Raw genomic sequence first — 16,948 nt, 5'->3', positions numbered from 1 at the left:
ATCACCCGAGACCCCACTGTCCCCTGGATAGAGCCTGTGTGTGCCACTGTCATGGACCAGGTCCTTTGTGCCCAGTGGATGGGTGATGCACCCCACCCCCACCCAGCTGGTGATCTCTCTGGGCCCCTGGTGTACATCCTCTTGGAGGATGCCTTCCTCGGGCTGCAGGTTGGAGAACATCTCCTTCCTCTCTCTGGAAAGCCTGTCCTTCACGGGCTCTGGTGCATCCTCCAGCCTCGGCTCATCCCTTCTGTAAAGGCTGCTTCTCGTCCCTGCCTGGTCTCGTCCATGGAAACGCGTCTGCACTTACCTAGCACTGCTGACGCTGGCCAGAGTTACCTGTTCAGGGTTGGTCTCTCTGGTTGCCTGGTCTCCCATCTCAGCCTCTTGGGACTGACTGCGGAGGGAGTGAATGAGGGAGGGGTGGGTGGCTCCAGGGCCCAGCTGGACTGTAAATCCTCACTGTGTCCCCGGTGGGGCCTCATGAAGCCTCCTCCAATCACTCCCTTCCCTGACAGGGCAGCATCCTCCCCCCACTGCAGAGCAGTTAAATCCCCTCCCAACGTTCCCTGCGAAATGATGAAAAACTCCAGCAAAAGGTCCCAGGAGCACGAGCAACCCTATCTCGCCATTATCTTTGGAGATAAATCTTTCTCTCCGACAGCAAACCTTGTCTGCAGTATTTCATAATTGGTGAGATGAAGAGCGCCTATTTTCCAAGATATTGAGGAATAACTCAGCTTTAAAGACCATGTCCTAACAACTGGAATGGGCCGATTATTCCGAGGGAATCTGCTGAGAATCGTTGCCGGGCGAGGCAGGAAAATGCACCTGAATTATCGCCGAAACTTTGCTAAGAGGTTCACATTTCCCATCGCCTGGAGAGACGTTAACACCCGTTTGTTAAAGATGTTTTTGAGGTTTATTTCCAATACAAGGATTTGTTTTATTTAAGTGCGTCTTCTGAAATGCTGACGGTGACAGAGCCATTCCTCTGTCCGTTCTCTGACTCTGCAGGGCCTCAGAGGTTAAGCCGGGAAGTGTGGCAGTCAACAGAGGGCCTGTGGGCTCCCAGCTCCATGTGGGGTGTGGCGGAGACGGCCGGCTTGAAGCAAGACATGCAGCACTGGCGAGAAGGCAGATCAGCAGCCTTTGGGACAAGAGGAGTCCTTACCAAGTGCGACTGGGCATTTGGGTGGGAGGGAACATTTGTGCTTCCGTCATCTGTGATGTGGAGCGTTCACTGTACCTGCCACAGGTCAGTGGGGATCATGGCTTTCATGGATGCAGAGAAGAGCTGGTAGATGAGGAATGTGACACCCTGAAGGGACCTCCAGGACCATCTGCCATCGTCTCATCTTTATGCGGTTCTCTGGAGATAAGCCAGGCTCAGAGGCCACACCATGGCAGCATGAGCTGGGGACGTCATCACACCCACTGGCTCCATGGCCAGTGTCCTTCCTGCTGCAGCAGAAGCTCCTCAGAGTGTTGTCTGAGTCCTGGATTTGCAGTGTTGGCCAGAACAGCCTGCCTGGCCAAGAAGTTCTCCCATCCCAACCACCAGTGGTTCCCCTGCTGGGTGGACGATATGGTTAGGCTTTGTGTCCCTACCCAAATCTCATCTTGAGTCATAATCCCCAGACGTTGAGGGAGAGACCTGGTGGGACGTGACTGGACCATGGGGGCGATTTCCCCTATCCTGTTCTTGTGATAGTGCGTTCTCACGAGATCTGATGGTTTTATAAGTGCCTGGCATTTCCCCTGCCTACTCTTTGGCCTGCCACCATGTGAAGATCCTTGCTCTCCCCTATACCTTCTGCCATGACTGTAAGTTTCTTGAGGCCTCCCCAGCCATGTGGAACTGTGAGTCTGTTAAACCTCTTTCCTTTATAGATTAGTTAGTCTCGGGTAGTATCTTGATAGCAGTGTGAGAACGAATGAATACAGTGGGTATCTCCTCTCAGCCTTAAGCCTCCCTCCAATGCCATCCTGGTCCCAGCATCCCCACCTCCTTTCCACCCTAGGCAGGCAGTGGTGGGTCTTCCCCATGGCCCCCACGGTTCCCTGAACTGCTGTTTTCTCCCTGCCTGTTAAGAGGCAAAGGGAGGACATTTTTCTTCTATGGAGTCCTCCATGCCTAGCAGCGTGTCTGGGCCTCAGGCACTTAGCACACAGGGTATTTCGGGACAGGGTGGTGACCACAGACCCCGTCTCTCTGTAGCACCATGCACTTCCAGGAGATGCTGCCTCCTGCCTTCCCTGTGCTCGTTGTTTATTGCCTGATTGATTGTGAGACAGACTTCAAGGCATATTGAGGAGGGAGAAGGGAGCAAATGCTTCTCAGGAGTCACATCCCCCTGGCAGACTGGAGTGGCCCCCAGAGCCTCCCTGATGGAGCTGAGCTGATTTCCTGTAAACTTGTTATCCAAAGGATTCCTGCCCGCTCCGAGGCCCCTCAGCTGAGGACTGGAAGTGCTGCAGTAATTAACAGCTTTATCTCGAAGCTCCATCCTCTCTTTGTCCAAGCCGGGAGAGCATCTCATGCATTCTTCTCAAGAAAACATGAGCTTTTGCACTTGAAACTGAATGTGATGCTAGAAAGTAGACGGGAAGCCTGGGGAAAAGACTTAAAACATATAAAGGAGAAGGAAAGGGCAGGTGAGATGTTCACTCTGGCCAGCAGCCACTGAACCCCTGTCCTGCGAGGCCCGTGTGTGCTCACAGCATAGATGCAGTGATCCAAAGGCATCCCTCCCCTTGGGGACCTGGGTCAGGGCCTGCCTGTGCCCCCCTGGCCTGGGCACTGCCAGCATCTGCCTGCCTCCCTGAGCACCTTTCCTTGGCAAAACATCCTTTAGAGAGACGGCACCTTCAGGTCCCACTTGCTCAGGCATCGCCGCCACTCACTTCTGCACATCACCCTCCATGGTGTTGGCCGACCAACAATGGAGGCTACACGGGGCGGCTCCCGTGCAGACGACCTTGTGTGACTTGCAAAGTGTTGTAACAAAACCTCAAAGCAATTTCTAAAACCTAAGAGAAATCATCTGAACTCTGTATTTCTGTTTGTTTTTTCTGGGAAACATTAGAAGTTGGCCACACTTGGCCTGGATTTCCATGGGGCAATGTTCCATTGGAAATAAGTAAGCCCTTCCCAGAAGGGGCCGATGGTCTCCTGCCCTTCACGATCTCACTGCTCTCTGCACTCCTGGACCTGGCCCGGTTGCTGTGCCACGCTCTCTGGTCCACCTGCCCTCCTCGGGGACCTCAATGGCCAGCACCTGGGTCAGTCACTCTGGGATTAGGCAGGGCGAGCCTGGGGCTGCAGAGAAGCCACAGAGGGCATTTGGGGGAGAGATAGGGGTGGAGGGGGTGGGGACTTCTTGGGAGAGGGGAGGCAGTGGCTTCTCGGCAGCTCTGAGGTGTGGCAGGGATGGTCAAGGACAGTGTGACACTCTGATGGGTCCCAGGGATACTGGGTCAGGCCAAGTGCCTGTGTCCATCAGCTTCCCTGATGCACGTTGTCGTAGGAGTCACTGATGTGATGGCAGGGGCATGTCACTGGGGGGCGTGGGGACAGGTGGACCTGGCGGCAAGTCTCTAGTAGTTCCTATCTGCTTGCCGTGGACAGGTATTTCACCTTTCCTGAGTCTCAGCATTGTCACCTACAGCATGGGGTTAAGAGTTCTATGTAGATTATTGTGAAAGTCGAAAGGAGTGGTGTGTGTAAAGCCCCAGGCTGAGTCCCTCACAGTCTAAGCGCTCAAAAACAAGCATTTCCTCCCTCTGCCCTCTGCACCTCCGTCACCTCCCTTTATACAGTGAGATCCAGACTGTCTTGTGGTCTCCAGATGGTCAGGACAGACACAGCCACAGGCTGGCCCCTGCATAACCACCCTGGAGCTTCCTAAACCGTCCGCCACGTCCCTCTGTGTTGACGTAGTGGCCATGATGCTCCTGCAGGCTTGTGCTCACTTCCTTTCTCACTTGAAGCCACAGCAGATGCTCCTGCCATGAGTACAATGAGCACTGTGGACTCGCAGACTCAGAGAGGTCCGTCGCCCCTGCAAAGGCACAGAGCCGGTGGCCAGCAGCGCCGGGACCCAAGCCCTGTGCCCAGGTGCCCTTCCTCAGGCTCCTACCTCGACAGCACCTTGCGGGCATTGCTGCGCGCTGCCCCCCCCCCACCCATGAGTAGCAGAGTTGACATGGGGAGGATCACTCCCTGGCTGCTCTAACCCCATGGCTCCTGGACCTACAGGGGACAGACCCCGCCCCGCCAGCTGCCACTTTCTGAGGCTGCCGTTTGTCCATGCATATGGCGCCACTCAGAGATGGATTGGCCCCAAAGCCAGAGCACACAACAAATAAATATTTGTTCCACAAACTCTTGTGATGTCAAGTTTGACTGTAAGTACATTTGGTGCGTGACAGGCTGATAAGTCTTGCCAGCATTAAGATTCTCCCTGCTCCAAGTCCTTACTTCTGACTGCCTGTCATTCCATAGTGTGTGGCCCTGTCACTGAGACACTGCCTGCTCCGTCTGTGCTCAACACGCAGCACGAATCTCAGGCCTGGGAGAGACGCATCCCATCTGCCCCCTCCTGCCTCAGCAAACACCCCTTTTCTCCACCCCTTTCGGCACAAGAGTGGAGCTGCTTTGGATCAAACACCACCGAGGTGGGGCAGTGTTTGCTTCTGAGCCCCCTTCCAAACCTAAGCTTGAGCTGAGGGCTAAGATGCTGCTAGGTCCTGGGAGAAGGGGGCTCTCCCATGGCGGGCTCTGGGGGTGGCAGGCTTGTGGAATGCCCACCACTGCAGACATCCACGGTCCTCTGGCCTTCTCTTGGGGATTCCTGGCCTTCACTGCACCCAGCAGGGCTGCAATTCAGGGAAAACACTTAGGGAAAGGATGGGCTGTGCACGCACGGTTCCTGGTCTGGGGTTTAGGAGACCCGCCCTGTAACCATCAGTGCTGGTTCACCTCTGGATCTCTTGTTCTTCCTCTGCAGAGTGCTCAGGTGAGGGGAGCAGGCCCACTCATCCATGCTCTGGAAGGATTTATTGTGGGCCCTTGAAATTCTAGGCTTTTGATCCATAGACTTCCATAAGTAGGGATGATTCACTAATTCAGCAAATGTTTGCCGAGTACCTACAGTGTGGCTGGCAGGTGCCATCATGCTGGTCCAGGCTGGACTCTGCTCCCCTTGGCTTAGATGCATACGCCGGCCCCGTGGCCAGGCTCTGCTCCCCTGGAGCTTACTTGTGTGTGCCGGCCCTGTGGTCGCGCACTGCTCCCCTTGAGCTTACATGCAGGTGCTGGCCCTGTGCCCAGGTGCTATGCTGGGGTCCAAACGCTGGACCATTGTGGGCCATGCCTGCCATGCATGTGGCTGCCCGCGTCCCTGTGAATGTATGCAGTAGAATTCAGCCATGGGAACATCTGGACATGGAATGGCTGCCTGTCAGGTTTGTGCCTCTTTGCTAGAGATTGCGAGATGATCCCAGCTCGCTCTTACTGGGTTATCTTTACACGTATGATGTGCATCAACTCATTAACCTCCCAGTGGTCACATGACGTATGGATGCATAGACAGCGACTCTCCCCATTTTACAGATGAGGCAGTAGAGGCCCATGGAGACTGAGCACCTGGCCTGAGGTCACACAGCGGAGAAGCGGCAGAGCCAATATACAAAACCCTGCCACTGTGGCTCAAGAGACAAGCAACAGCATCACCTTCCTGGGAGCTCTCCGGGGTCTCGGACCCGTTTTCTGTGCCGCTGGTCAAGAACGCGAAGTCTGATCCCTCGATCCCTTCAACAACACGTGGTGTGTGGTGTGGGCAGACTCACCCTCTGCCCATCTGATGTGACGTCACGGTAGACTCAGAGTGCATTTCCCCAACTTGGTGGTGACGAATGTGTTTGGCGCTTGGGGGCTGTGCTGGCCAGTTTTCCAGAGCTATGTTGTAGCACCCGTTATTTAATCCCATCCTAACCTGGCTGCTGCTGCAAGGTGTTTCGTGGATGTGGTTACCATCTACAATCAGTTGGCTTTAAGTAAAGAAGATGACCCACACTAGGGTGGGTGGGCCTTACCCACTCAGGTGAAGACATTATGAGCAAAACGGAGGTTTCCTGGAAAAGAAGAAATTGTGCTTCAAGACAGCAGCACCGACTCCTGCCTGAGTTTCCATCCTACTGGCATGCCCAGTGGATTTTAGGCTCGCCAGCCTCCCCAATTGTGTGAGCCACTTTCTTAAAATAAATCATCTGTTTCCCGTCGGTTCTGTTTCTCTGGAGGACTCTGGCTGATACAATGGTCACTTATGTTTTCTCTTTGGTGCTTGCCTTTAGATATATTTAAATAATTCAGACACTGATACTTAAGTCAGTTATGTTGCTTGAAATATCTTCCCTCCATGCTGTGATTTACCCCTCTGCTATCTTTGTCATAAACAAAACTGTCTTCCTTTATTGCTTGTGTGTGTGCCTGTGTGTGTGCATGTGTGCATATATACATGTGCATGCATGTGTGTGCGTGCATGCATGTATGTGAATGCATGCGTGTGTGCATATGTGTGTACGTGTGTGTGTACACCTATGTGTTAAATCTCTCTCTGCTTTGAAGCCTGAAAGATACTCTCCTGTGATTTCTTTTAAATAGTGTGTAATTTTATTTTTGCCACATAGGCCTTTTATTCGATGAAAGTGTGTGTTGAATGGGGTAGAGGTAGCGCTGGGTGCTGGGTGCAGCTCCTCCCCAGTGTAATAGGTGACCCATTCCACATGTCCAGGGTTAGCCATTGAATCGAGGCTGTGCACTGTAGATGTGTGGTTGTCATTACATATTTTGTAGAGAGTGCAGCCAGGTAGGTGTGGTGGTAGAGGAAAAACACTGTACCAATAACAGCGTATTAGATTCAGGTATGTGACTTATTAAAGATTTTTTTCAACCATGTGAAGTATTTATGCTGAAGTTTCAATGTGACATGATGGGAGATACAAGAAGCCTTCAAAGGACCTTGACAACATGGTAGGTCTTGCCCTGACCCAGAGAAGTGCAATCTGCCCCTATCACCACTGGCCCCAAAGCATCCAGGAAGCTGGAGACTTGAAAAGTTGTGCTTAGCACACACATTACAACCTGACTGGTCAGTAGGCTCTGCTGAGAGTATAGCATTTGAACTTAAGAGAACATCCTGTTACTGCCACAGAATATTTTTTCTGAAGCTCCAACCCAGTGTTCTGCAGGATGACATCAGAGATCAAGTTTTATTTTGGTTTTTTGTACATGAATATTCATTCCAGCACCATTCAGAGAACCATTCATTCATTCTCTGTCCATTTGTGTTCTGCCTCTCTGTGTGCTTGGCCGATGTGGATTGGACATTGGAAATTGTATATGAGAAGTTGCAGAAATAACTTTAAGTGTAGGATCTTGTTATCGTCCTCTGGGGAAGGTTTATTTAGTTTCTAGCTGGAACTAGGTGCACAAAGAGTCCAGGATCACCTTAATCCACTGGGGAGACTGAGAGGCTCAGAGCTGGCCTTTGACCCTGTGAGGGCTCAGCCTTCTTGACTCTCAGGGAGGGGTGGGAAGGAGCTGATTCCTGCGGAATTAAAGCCACTCTGTGAATAACAGGTTTTGTTGATGGGTGGGTCTGTATCTGTGCTCTGTCCTGCTCCATCAGCTTACTTTTCTGTCTCTGTGCTAGTATCACACTCATTGAATTGCTTCTGCTGTTTGGTGGAATAAGTTCCATCCCTTCGTTTTTACTTCAGTATTTTCCTAGCCAGTTCTGAGCCTTTGCTCTTCTAGATGGATTTAGGATGAGCTTATCAGGCTTCACAAGGCACCCTGTTGGGCTTTGGCTGGAATTTTGATAAAAGCATAGTCAGTAATTTTGATAAAAGCATGGCCAGTCAGGCTTTGGAGCAATGGCATCTTCACTAGGTCAGCTCTTCCCTTGTAGGGTGTGGAATACTTCCCAGTTTGATCACATCTTCCTATGTATTCTGCACGTATCTTCCTTTTCTATTAATAGACTTTATTTTTTAGAGCAGTTTTAGATTTACAGAATAATTGAGCAGAAAACACAGAGAGTTCCCATATATCCTTCCCCTCACTTCTATTATTAACATCTTGCATTAGTGTGGTACATTTGTTATAATATTAGTTCAATATAATGAACTAATATGGATACATTATCATTAGCTAAAGCCCATAGTTTGCATTAAGGTTCATTCTTGGTGTCGTACATTCTCTGGGTTTTGACAAATGTATAATGTTGTGCGTCTCCCATTTCAGAATCATGCAGAAGAGTTTCACCAACCTGAAACACCCCTGCACTCCCCCTATTTATCCTTTCTCCCTGTCCCCCTACCCCTGGCAACCACTGATCTTTTTTCTGGTTTTCTGGTTTTGCCTTTTATGGAATGGTATATAGTAGGAATCACTCAATACACCACTTTTTCAGACTGGCTTCCTTCACTTAGCAATATGCATTTAAATCTCTTTCATGTCCTTTTGTGGCTTGATAGTTTATTTCTTTTTATTACTAAGTAAGATTTCATTGTATGGATGTCCCACAGTTTTTTTTAAAACATTAACCTACTAAAATTGGTCACTTTCAGTTTTTGGTGATGATAAATAAAGCTGCTAGGAACATTCTTGCATAAACTTTTGTGTGGATATAAATTTTTATCTCAATTGGGTAAATACTAGGATCACAATTGTTGGATTGTATGGTAAGAGCATGGTTAGCTTTCTATGAAACTTCCACACTGTCTTCCACAGTTGCATTCCCGCCAGCAATGAATGAGAATTTTTGTTGTTCCACATCTTCACCAGCATTTGGTGGTATCAATGTTCTGCATGTTCACAATTCTAGTAGGTGTGTGGTGGTATCTCATGTTCATTTCAGTGATGTTTTATGATGTTGCACATATTTCCATAAGCTTCTGTGCCTTCTGTATATCTTCTTTGGTGAAGCGTCTGTTCTTCTGTCCATTTAAAAATTGCGTTGTCTATTGTTGTTGATTTTTAAGAGTTCTTTGTATAGTTTGGATACAAATAGGTCTTTCCGAAGTATTCTATCCACATCTGTGGCTTGTCTTGTGATTCTCTGAACAGTGTCTTTCACAGAACAGAAATTTTCAATTTTAATAAAGTCGAATTCATCCATTTTTTTATGGGTCATCCTTTTGATGTTGTATCGAAAACTTTTTGCAAATCCAAGGTCACCTAGATTTTTTCCCTATGTTACTTCTAGGAGTTTTATAGTTTTGCATTTTACATTTAGATCTATGATCCATTTTGAGGTAATTTTTGTGAAAGGTGTAAGGCCTGTGTCTAGAATATGTTTTCTTTTCTTTTTTTTTTTTCACATGTGTATATCCACTTGTTCCAGCCCCATCTGTTGAAAAGACTATCCTTTCTCCATTGAATTTTCATTGTCAAAGATCAGCTGACTATGCTTGTGTGGGTCTACTTCTGGGATCACTGTTCTGTTCCGTTGGTCTATTTGTGTATTCTTTCATCAGTACCCTGCTGTCTTGATTACCGTAGCTTTATAAGTCAGTCTTCCCACTTCGTTTCTCTTCATTATTGTATCAGTTCTTCTGCATCTTTCACCCTTGCATAGAAACTTTATAATTGGTTTGTCTATATCCTTAAAATAACTTGCTGGGATTTTAGTTGAGATTGCATTGAATCTATAGATAGCATTGAGAGGATGTCAATGTTAGTGACATCTTAACAACATTGAATCTTCTTATTCATGAACATGGAATACCTCCCCATTTAATTATATTTTCTTTGATTTCTTTCATCTGAGTTTTGTTGTTTATCTCATATAGATCCTGTACATACATTGTGAGATCTATAGTGTTTACTTTTTTGGTGCTAATGTGAATGATATTATGTCTTTAATTTTAAATAAAATTGTTTATTGCTGGCATATAAGAAAGCAATAGACTTTTACATATTAACCTTGCAGCCTGCAGTCTTGCTTTATCTATTTATTTATTAGACAGAATCTCACTCTGTCACCCAGGCTGGAGTGCAGTGGCACAATCTCAGCTCACTGCAACCTCCACTCCCCAGGTTCAAGAGATTCTCATGCCTCAGCCTCCTGAGTAGCTGGGATTACAGGTGCCTGCCACCACACCAGGCTACTTTTTATACTTTTAGTAGATATGGGGTTTCACTATGTTGGCCAGGCTGGTCTCAAACTCCTGACCTCAGGTGATCTGCCACCTCAGCTTCCCAAAGCGTTGAGATTACAGGCATGAGCCACCACACTTGGCCCAATCTCGCTATAATCACTCAGTTCCAGGAGTTTTTTGTTGATTCTTTGGAATTTTCTACATAGCAATTATATCATCTGCAAACAAAGATGGTTTTATTTCTAGGAATAAATTTTGTATACTTTTCATTTCCTTTTCCTGTCTTATTGCATAAGCTAGGACTTCTAGCACAATATTGACTGTCTCCTGTGAGAAGGAACAATCTTACCTAGTTTTTTATCTTAAGTGGAAAGCACTCATCATTAATATGTCAGCTGTAGGTTTTTTGGTAGATATGTACAAATATTTTTGTTAATGTTTTCAACTTGAACATGTTGACAACATTTTTTCCTCTTACTTTTCTGAAAGTTTTTCTCATAAATAAGTGTTGAATTTTGTCAAATTATTTTTCTGTATTTATTGATAAGATCATTGTAATTTGTCTTCTTTAGCCTGCTAATTTGATAGATTTCATTAATTGAATGTATACCTGGAACAAATCCCACTTTATTGTGGTGTATATTTATTTTTATAGATTGTTGAATTCAATTTGCTAATATTTTGTTGAGGATCTTTGCATCTTCATTAATGAGAAATATTGGCTCATAGATTTCCTTTCTTGTAATTCCTTTATCTGGTTTTAGTATTAGTAATGATAACCCCCTAGAACAAATTTAAAAAATTATTATTGTGCTCTACTTTTGGAAATAAATGGGAGAGAACTGGTATTATATTTGCTTTATTTGGTAGACTTCACCAGTGAAGTCATCTGGCCTAGTGCCTTCTGTTTTTCAAAGATTATTAATTATAGATTCAGTTTATTTAATAGATATAGATCCAGACTGTTTATTTTCCCTTGTGTGAGTTTTGGTATTTTTTTTCCCCAAAGAATTTTTCTGCTTCATCTAAGTTACTAAATTTTGGAGCATAGAGTTGTTCATAATATCCCTTTATTACTCTTTTATTATTTATGGTATTAGTATTGATGCTTCTCTTTTATTATTAATATAAATAATTTGTATATCCTCTTTTTTTTTTTTTTTTTTAAACTTTGTTAGCCTGACTAGAGGTTTTTTAGTTGTAATAGTATTTTTAAATAACCAGCTTTTGGTTTCATTGACTTTTTATTCTACATCTATTGAACATTTTAAGCAATTTCATTGTTATATTCTCTAATTATTATTATATTTTTCTTTTGCTTACTCTAGGTCTATATTGCTCTTCATTCCCTAGGTCCTTAAGGTGGAAGCTTCGACAACTGATTTTAGATTTTTCTTCCTTTCTAATGTATACATTTAATATTATAAATTTCCTTCTAAGCACTGCTTTTGTTGCATCCCATAAATTTTTGATAAGTTGTATTTTCGTTTAGTTCAAATAGTTTAAAATTTCTCTTGAGACTTCTTCTATGACCTATGTGTTATTTAGAGGTGTTTTATTTAAGTTACTTTATCTCCAAATATTTTGAGATTTTTCAGCTTTCTGACTTTGATTTCTAGTTTGATTCCATTGTGATCTGAGAGTATACTTCATAGATTTCTATTCTTTTTTGTTGTTGTTGTTTGTTTGTTTTTTTGAGACAGGGTCTTGCTCTACCACCCAGGCTGGAGTGCAGTGGCATGATCTCAGCTCACTGCAACCTCCACCTCCTGGGCTCACACAATCCTCCCACCTCAGCATCTGGAGTAGCCGGGACTACAGGTGTGTGCCACCATGCCCAGCTAATTTTTCTATTTTGTTTTAGTAGAGATGGGGTTTCACCATTTTGCCCAAGTTGGTCTTGAACTCCTGACCTCAAGTGATCCGCCTGTCTTGGCCTCCCAAAGTGTTGGAATTACAGGTGTGAATCACCACACCTGGGCAATTTCTGTTCTTTTAAATTTCTTGAGATATATTCTATGGCCCAATGTGTTGTCTATCTTGGTGAACACTTCATGTGAGTATAAGTAGAGTGTGTATTTGGCTGTTGTTGGTTGACATATTGTATAAATGCCAATGAGATCCAGTTGATTGATGATGATGCTCAGTTCGACTGTATTCTTACTGATTTTCTGCCTGCTGGATCTGTCCATTACTGATACAAGAGCACTGGATTTTCCAGCTCTAGTGGTGGATTCATCCATTTCTCCTTGCAGTTCTATCAGTTTTTGCTTCACATATTTTGAAGCTTTGTTGTTAGATGCATACATGTAAAAGATTGTTATGTCTCCTTGGAAAATTGATCTCTTTATCATTATGTAGTCTCCCTATTTATCCCTGATATTTTCCATGTTCTGAAGTTGCCTTTGTCCAAAATTATATAGTTACTCCAGTTTTCTTTTGATTAGTGTTCGTATTAGTCCATTGTTGCATTGCTATAAAGAAATACCTGAGATTGGGTAGTTTATAAGGAAAAGAGGTTTAATTGGCTCATGATTCCACAGGCTGTACAGGACGCATGATGCTGGCCTCTGCTCAGCTTCTAGGGAGGCCTCAGGAAGCTTACAATCATGGCAGAAGGCGAAGAGGGAGCCAGCACTTCACATGGTCAGAGAAGGAGGAAGAGAGAGATGGGGGAGATGCTGCACACCTTTAAACAACGAGACCTCACGAGAACTCACTATGGTGATGACAGCACCAAGGGGGATGGTGTTAAAACATGAGAAACTGCCCCCATGATCCAACCACCTCCCACTAGGCCCCACCTCCAACATTAGGGATTACAGTTTGACATGAGATTTGGGCAGGGACACAGATCCAAACCGTATCAGTGTTAGAATGGGATAATCCTTCTCCACCCATTTATTTGTAATCTATCAATGTCTTTATATTTAAAGTGCACTTCTTGTAGATAACATATAATTGTGTTTTTTTACACTCTGAAAGTCTGTCTTTTAATTGGTATGTTTAGACCATTCACATTTGAAGTGATTAGGGATAGAGTTGGGTGAATATCTACCATGTTTTTTAAACTGTTCTCTATTTTCACTTGTACTTTGTTTCTTTTTTCCCCTCTCTTTTTTTTCTACATTCTCTGGTTTTAACTTAGCATTTTATATCATTCAATTTTGTTTCCTTCTTTAGTATAGCAATTATACTTCTGCTTGAAATTTTTGAGGTGGTTGCCTGTGGGTTTGCAATACTCATTTGCAACTAATCTATGTCTACTCTCAATTACACTAGACCACTTCATGGGTAGTTCAGGTACATTTTAACAGAACCTTTTGAATTACTTCCTCCCATCCTTTATAACACTGCATCATTCACTTCAATTATCATATGCTATAATTACCCCATACATTTTTGCTATTGTTATTTCAAACAGTTATTTGTTTTAGCTCAGATAAGATTAAGAAAAATACAGATTTTATTTTCCTTTCATTTATTCCTTCTCTGAAGTTCTTTCTTTCTTTATATGATCCAAATATATGGCCTATATAATTCTCCTTCTTGGTAAATAACTTCTTTAATATTTCTTGCAAGATGGGTCTATTGGCAACAGATTCCCTCAGTTTCTGTTTGTCTGAGAAAGCCTTCATTTCCCCTTTTTTTTTTTTGAAGAACAACTTCACTGTATACAGAATTATAGGTTAATGTTTTATTCTTTCAATGCTTTAAATATTTATTTCATTTTCTGCTTGCGTGGTTTCTGGTGAGAACTCTAAGGTAATTATTATTCATGTTCTTCTACAGGTTGGGTATATTTACTCTCTGGTCTCTTTCACAAATTTTCTCTTGGTCTTGGTTTCTCTTTTTTGGTACTTTGAATATCATATGCTTAGGTATACATATTTTTGATATTTATACCAAACATAGAGTATTTTTGAGATAGGTGATATAAATTATGTTTATATCAATATTTGTCAACATTTATCCTGCTTGGCATTTTCTGAGTTTCCTGAATATGTTGTTTGGTGTCTGTTAATAGTTTTGGAAAACCCTCAGCCATTATTGTTTCCAATATTTCTTTGGCTTCTTTCTTTCTTTTCCTTCTGGTATTTTCATTACATGTGTTGCAACTTTTGGAATTGACCCACACTTTTTGGATGTTCTGTTCATCTTTTCACCCTTTTTTTCCTCTTTGTATTTCAGTTTGGCAGATTTTCATGCACATGTCTGTAAACTCCATGATTCTTTCCTCAGCTGTGTCCCGTTTACCGATGAGCCCTCGAAGGTATTCCTCATTTTGGTGATAGTGCATTTAATATCTAGCATTTCCTTTTGATTCTTTTAAAGTTTTTATCTCTCTGGTTACATTTACATGTCATTTACTTTTTTCATTAGAGCCCATAACACAGGACTTATAGATATTTTAAGTTCCTTTTCTGATAATGTTCAAATCTTTGTTATATCTGAGCCTTGCTCTGTGTTTTTCTCTTGCCTTTTAATTTTTTGTTAGAAGCCAGACATGGTGCATCAGGTAATAAAAACCTAGGTAATTCGACTTTCGGTGTGAGGTTTAATATTAATCTGGCCAGGAGTTAGACTGTATTTAATGATTGCTGTCGCTGTATATGCCAGGGACTTTAGTTTTCTTGTGTTCCCCCCCTGCCCCGCCCCCATTTTCTTCAGGTTTTCCTATGAACTTCTTACATAAAAACCTGTGTCTTACAGTTCTCCGCATTGTAACCCACTGTTACTATCCTGGAACCCTATTGACGTGCTGGTAAGGGGAGGGGAAGATTCTGTAATTATTATTATTATTATTATTATGAGATGGAGTCTCACTCTGTCGCCAGGCTGGAGTGCAGCGGCGCAATCTTGGCCTGCTGCAATCTCCGACTCCCTGGTTCAAACAATTCTCCTGCCTCACCCTCCTGGGCAGCTGGGACTATAGGCACATGCCACCATGCCCAGTTAATTTTTGTATTTTTAGTAGAGACAGGGTTTCACCATGTTGGCCAGGATGGTCTCTATCTCTTGACCTCGTGATCTGCCCACCTCGGCCTCCCAAAGTGCTGGAATTACCGGCATGAGCCACCATGCCCGGCTGAAAGGTGAAGACAGAGAATCACGACCAAGATTAGTTTACCTGAGACTAAAACCACTGGTGCCTGTAAACAGCAGGGCCACTTTAATGCTTCCCCTTTTCTAAAACACTTTTCTCTAATCTTTATGGCAAAGGAAATTTTGGCTTCTTTTTGTCTCTCCTTATATGAGACATGAAAGCTACAGGGGGCTTGAGTGGGCCAGTTGCTCTTCCTCCAGGTCAGAGAAGAGGAAACTGTTGGAAGTCAGGGCTTTGTTAAGGATAATTCTCTGGTCGTATTTCAAAATGGTTCTTTTCCCCTCCCCTTTCTAAAACACTTTTCTCTGATCTTTATGGCAAGAACCTGGTGGGGTTTCTGGAGGTGAAATGCATGAGCCTATGGCAGTCTCCCTAAGACTGGGCCCTAAGACTCTTTAACTCTCAAGCTAGTCCACACTCAGTCTCTGGTAATTTGTCAAAATTAGTATTAAAGTGGCTCTGCCATTTACAGGTTCTGGTGGCTTCAGTCTCAGGTAAACTAATCTTGGCTATGATTCTCTGTCTTCACCTTTCTCTGCAAACTTCAGAGAGGCTGGTTTGCTCTGTGATCTCAATTCTCTGATGGATCTAGGTAAAGTCATTGATTTTCAGTCCGTTCAGTGTTTTTCCTGATGTGAGGATGAGAGGGGATGACTTCCCTGCTGTTTCCATATTGGGGCTGAAACTGGAAGTCTCATCTATGTTCTCCATATGTGTTGTGCACATACGCTGTTAGATGCGTTCTGAGGTACCTTAGAGATTTTGCTATTAAGTGTATTCATCATCTCTTATTCCTTCCATTATAGCTTCTCAGTTGTTACTGGAATACAGGAGTGGACTTGAATTTTGTATGTTAATGGCATAGGCTCTGAAGCCAGGCAGTCTGGATTTATACCCCAGCTCCTCCACCTATTAGCGGTGATACTTCAAGCAACTTAAGTACTACACTTAGATTCAGTGTTCTTCTGTATAAAACAGAAATAATAGTAGCTACTTCATAAGCTTGTTATGAAAAGAGAACAAAACAGAATGTTTAGAACACATAGAGCAATTCCTCTGTCTTACTGCACAGAGCAGCCTTGACGCCTTGCCATAACTAACTCCATCTTAGAAAAGGACTCTATTTTATATTTCACAGGACACTTTGCCAGCAAGGACAAGATGATTTGCTTAACAAAAAAAATAAAACAAAGACTGCATCCAGACAGGTAAGGACATAAACAAGCACGCTCCTCCACTATCAGTCCTCACCAGAGGACTCTGGTCATAAACGGCTCAAAACTGCCATCTTAACGGACTCAGTCTTGCTGTCACTCATGATAAGAACCAGCATTGGCTATCAAAGGCTCTGCCACATCAAAGACTCTTCCTTACAGGACCAAAGGACTGCCTGGCCCAGACCGGGAGATTCTTTTTGGCTTCATTGCTCTCCCTGGACTGCTTTGTTAAACCTTTCTCCTATCTCTATTCTCTTGATGTTAAATGTTACTTTTTTGTTTGTTTGTTTGTTTGTGGAATGTTTAATCTGTAACATTTATGTATTGATTAAGTATACTATTATGTATGGCTTGCAGTATTGACTGACATTGTGGAAGGACTCACGTGTGTGTAGACCTGGTTATCTCTAACTTTGCACTGCTCGTGAGACTTAGCAATCCTTCAATGAATATT

This window comes from Mandrillus leucophaeus, unplaced genomic scaffold (assembly GCF_000951045.1).
Source record: "Mandrillus leucophaeus isolate KB7577 unplaced genomic scaffold, Mleu.le_1.0 Scaffold654, whole genome shotgun sequence".
NCBI lineage: Eukaryota > Metazoa > Chordata > Mammalia > Primates > Cercopithecidae > Mandrillus > Mandrillus leucophaeus.
This window is presented reverse-complemented; position numbering follows the sequence as displayed.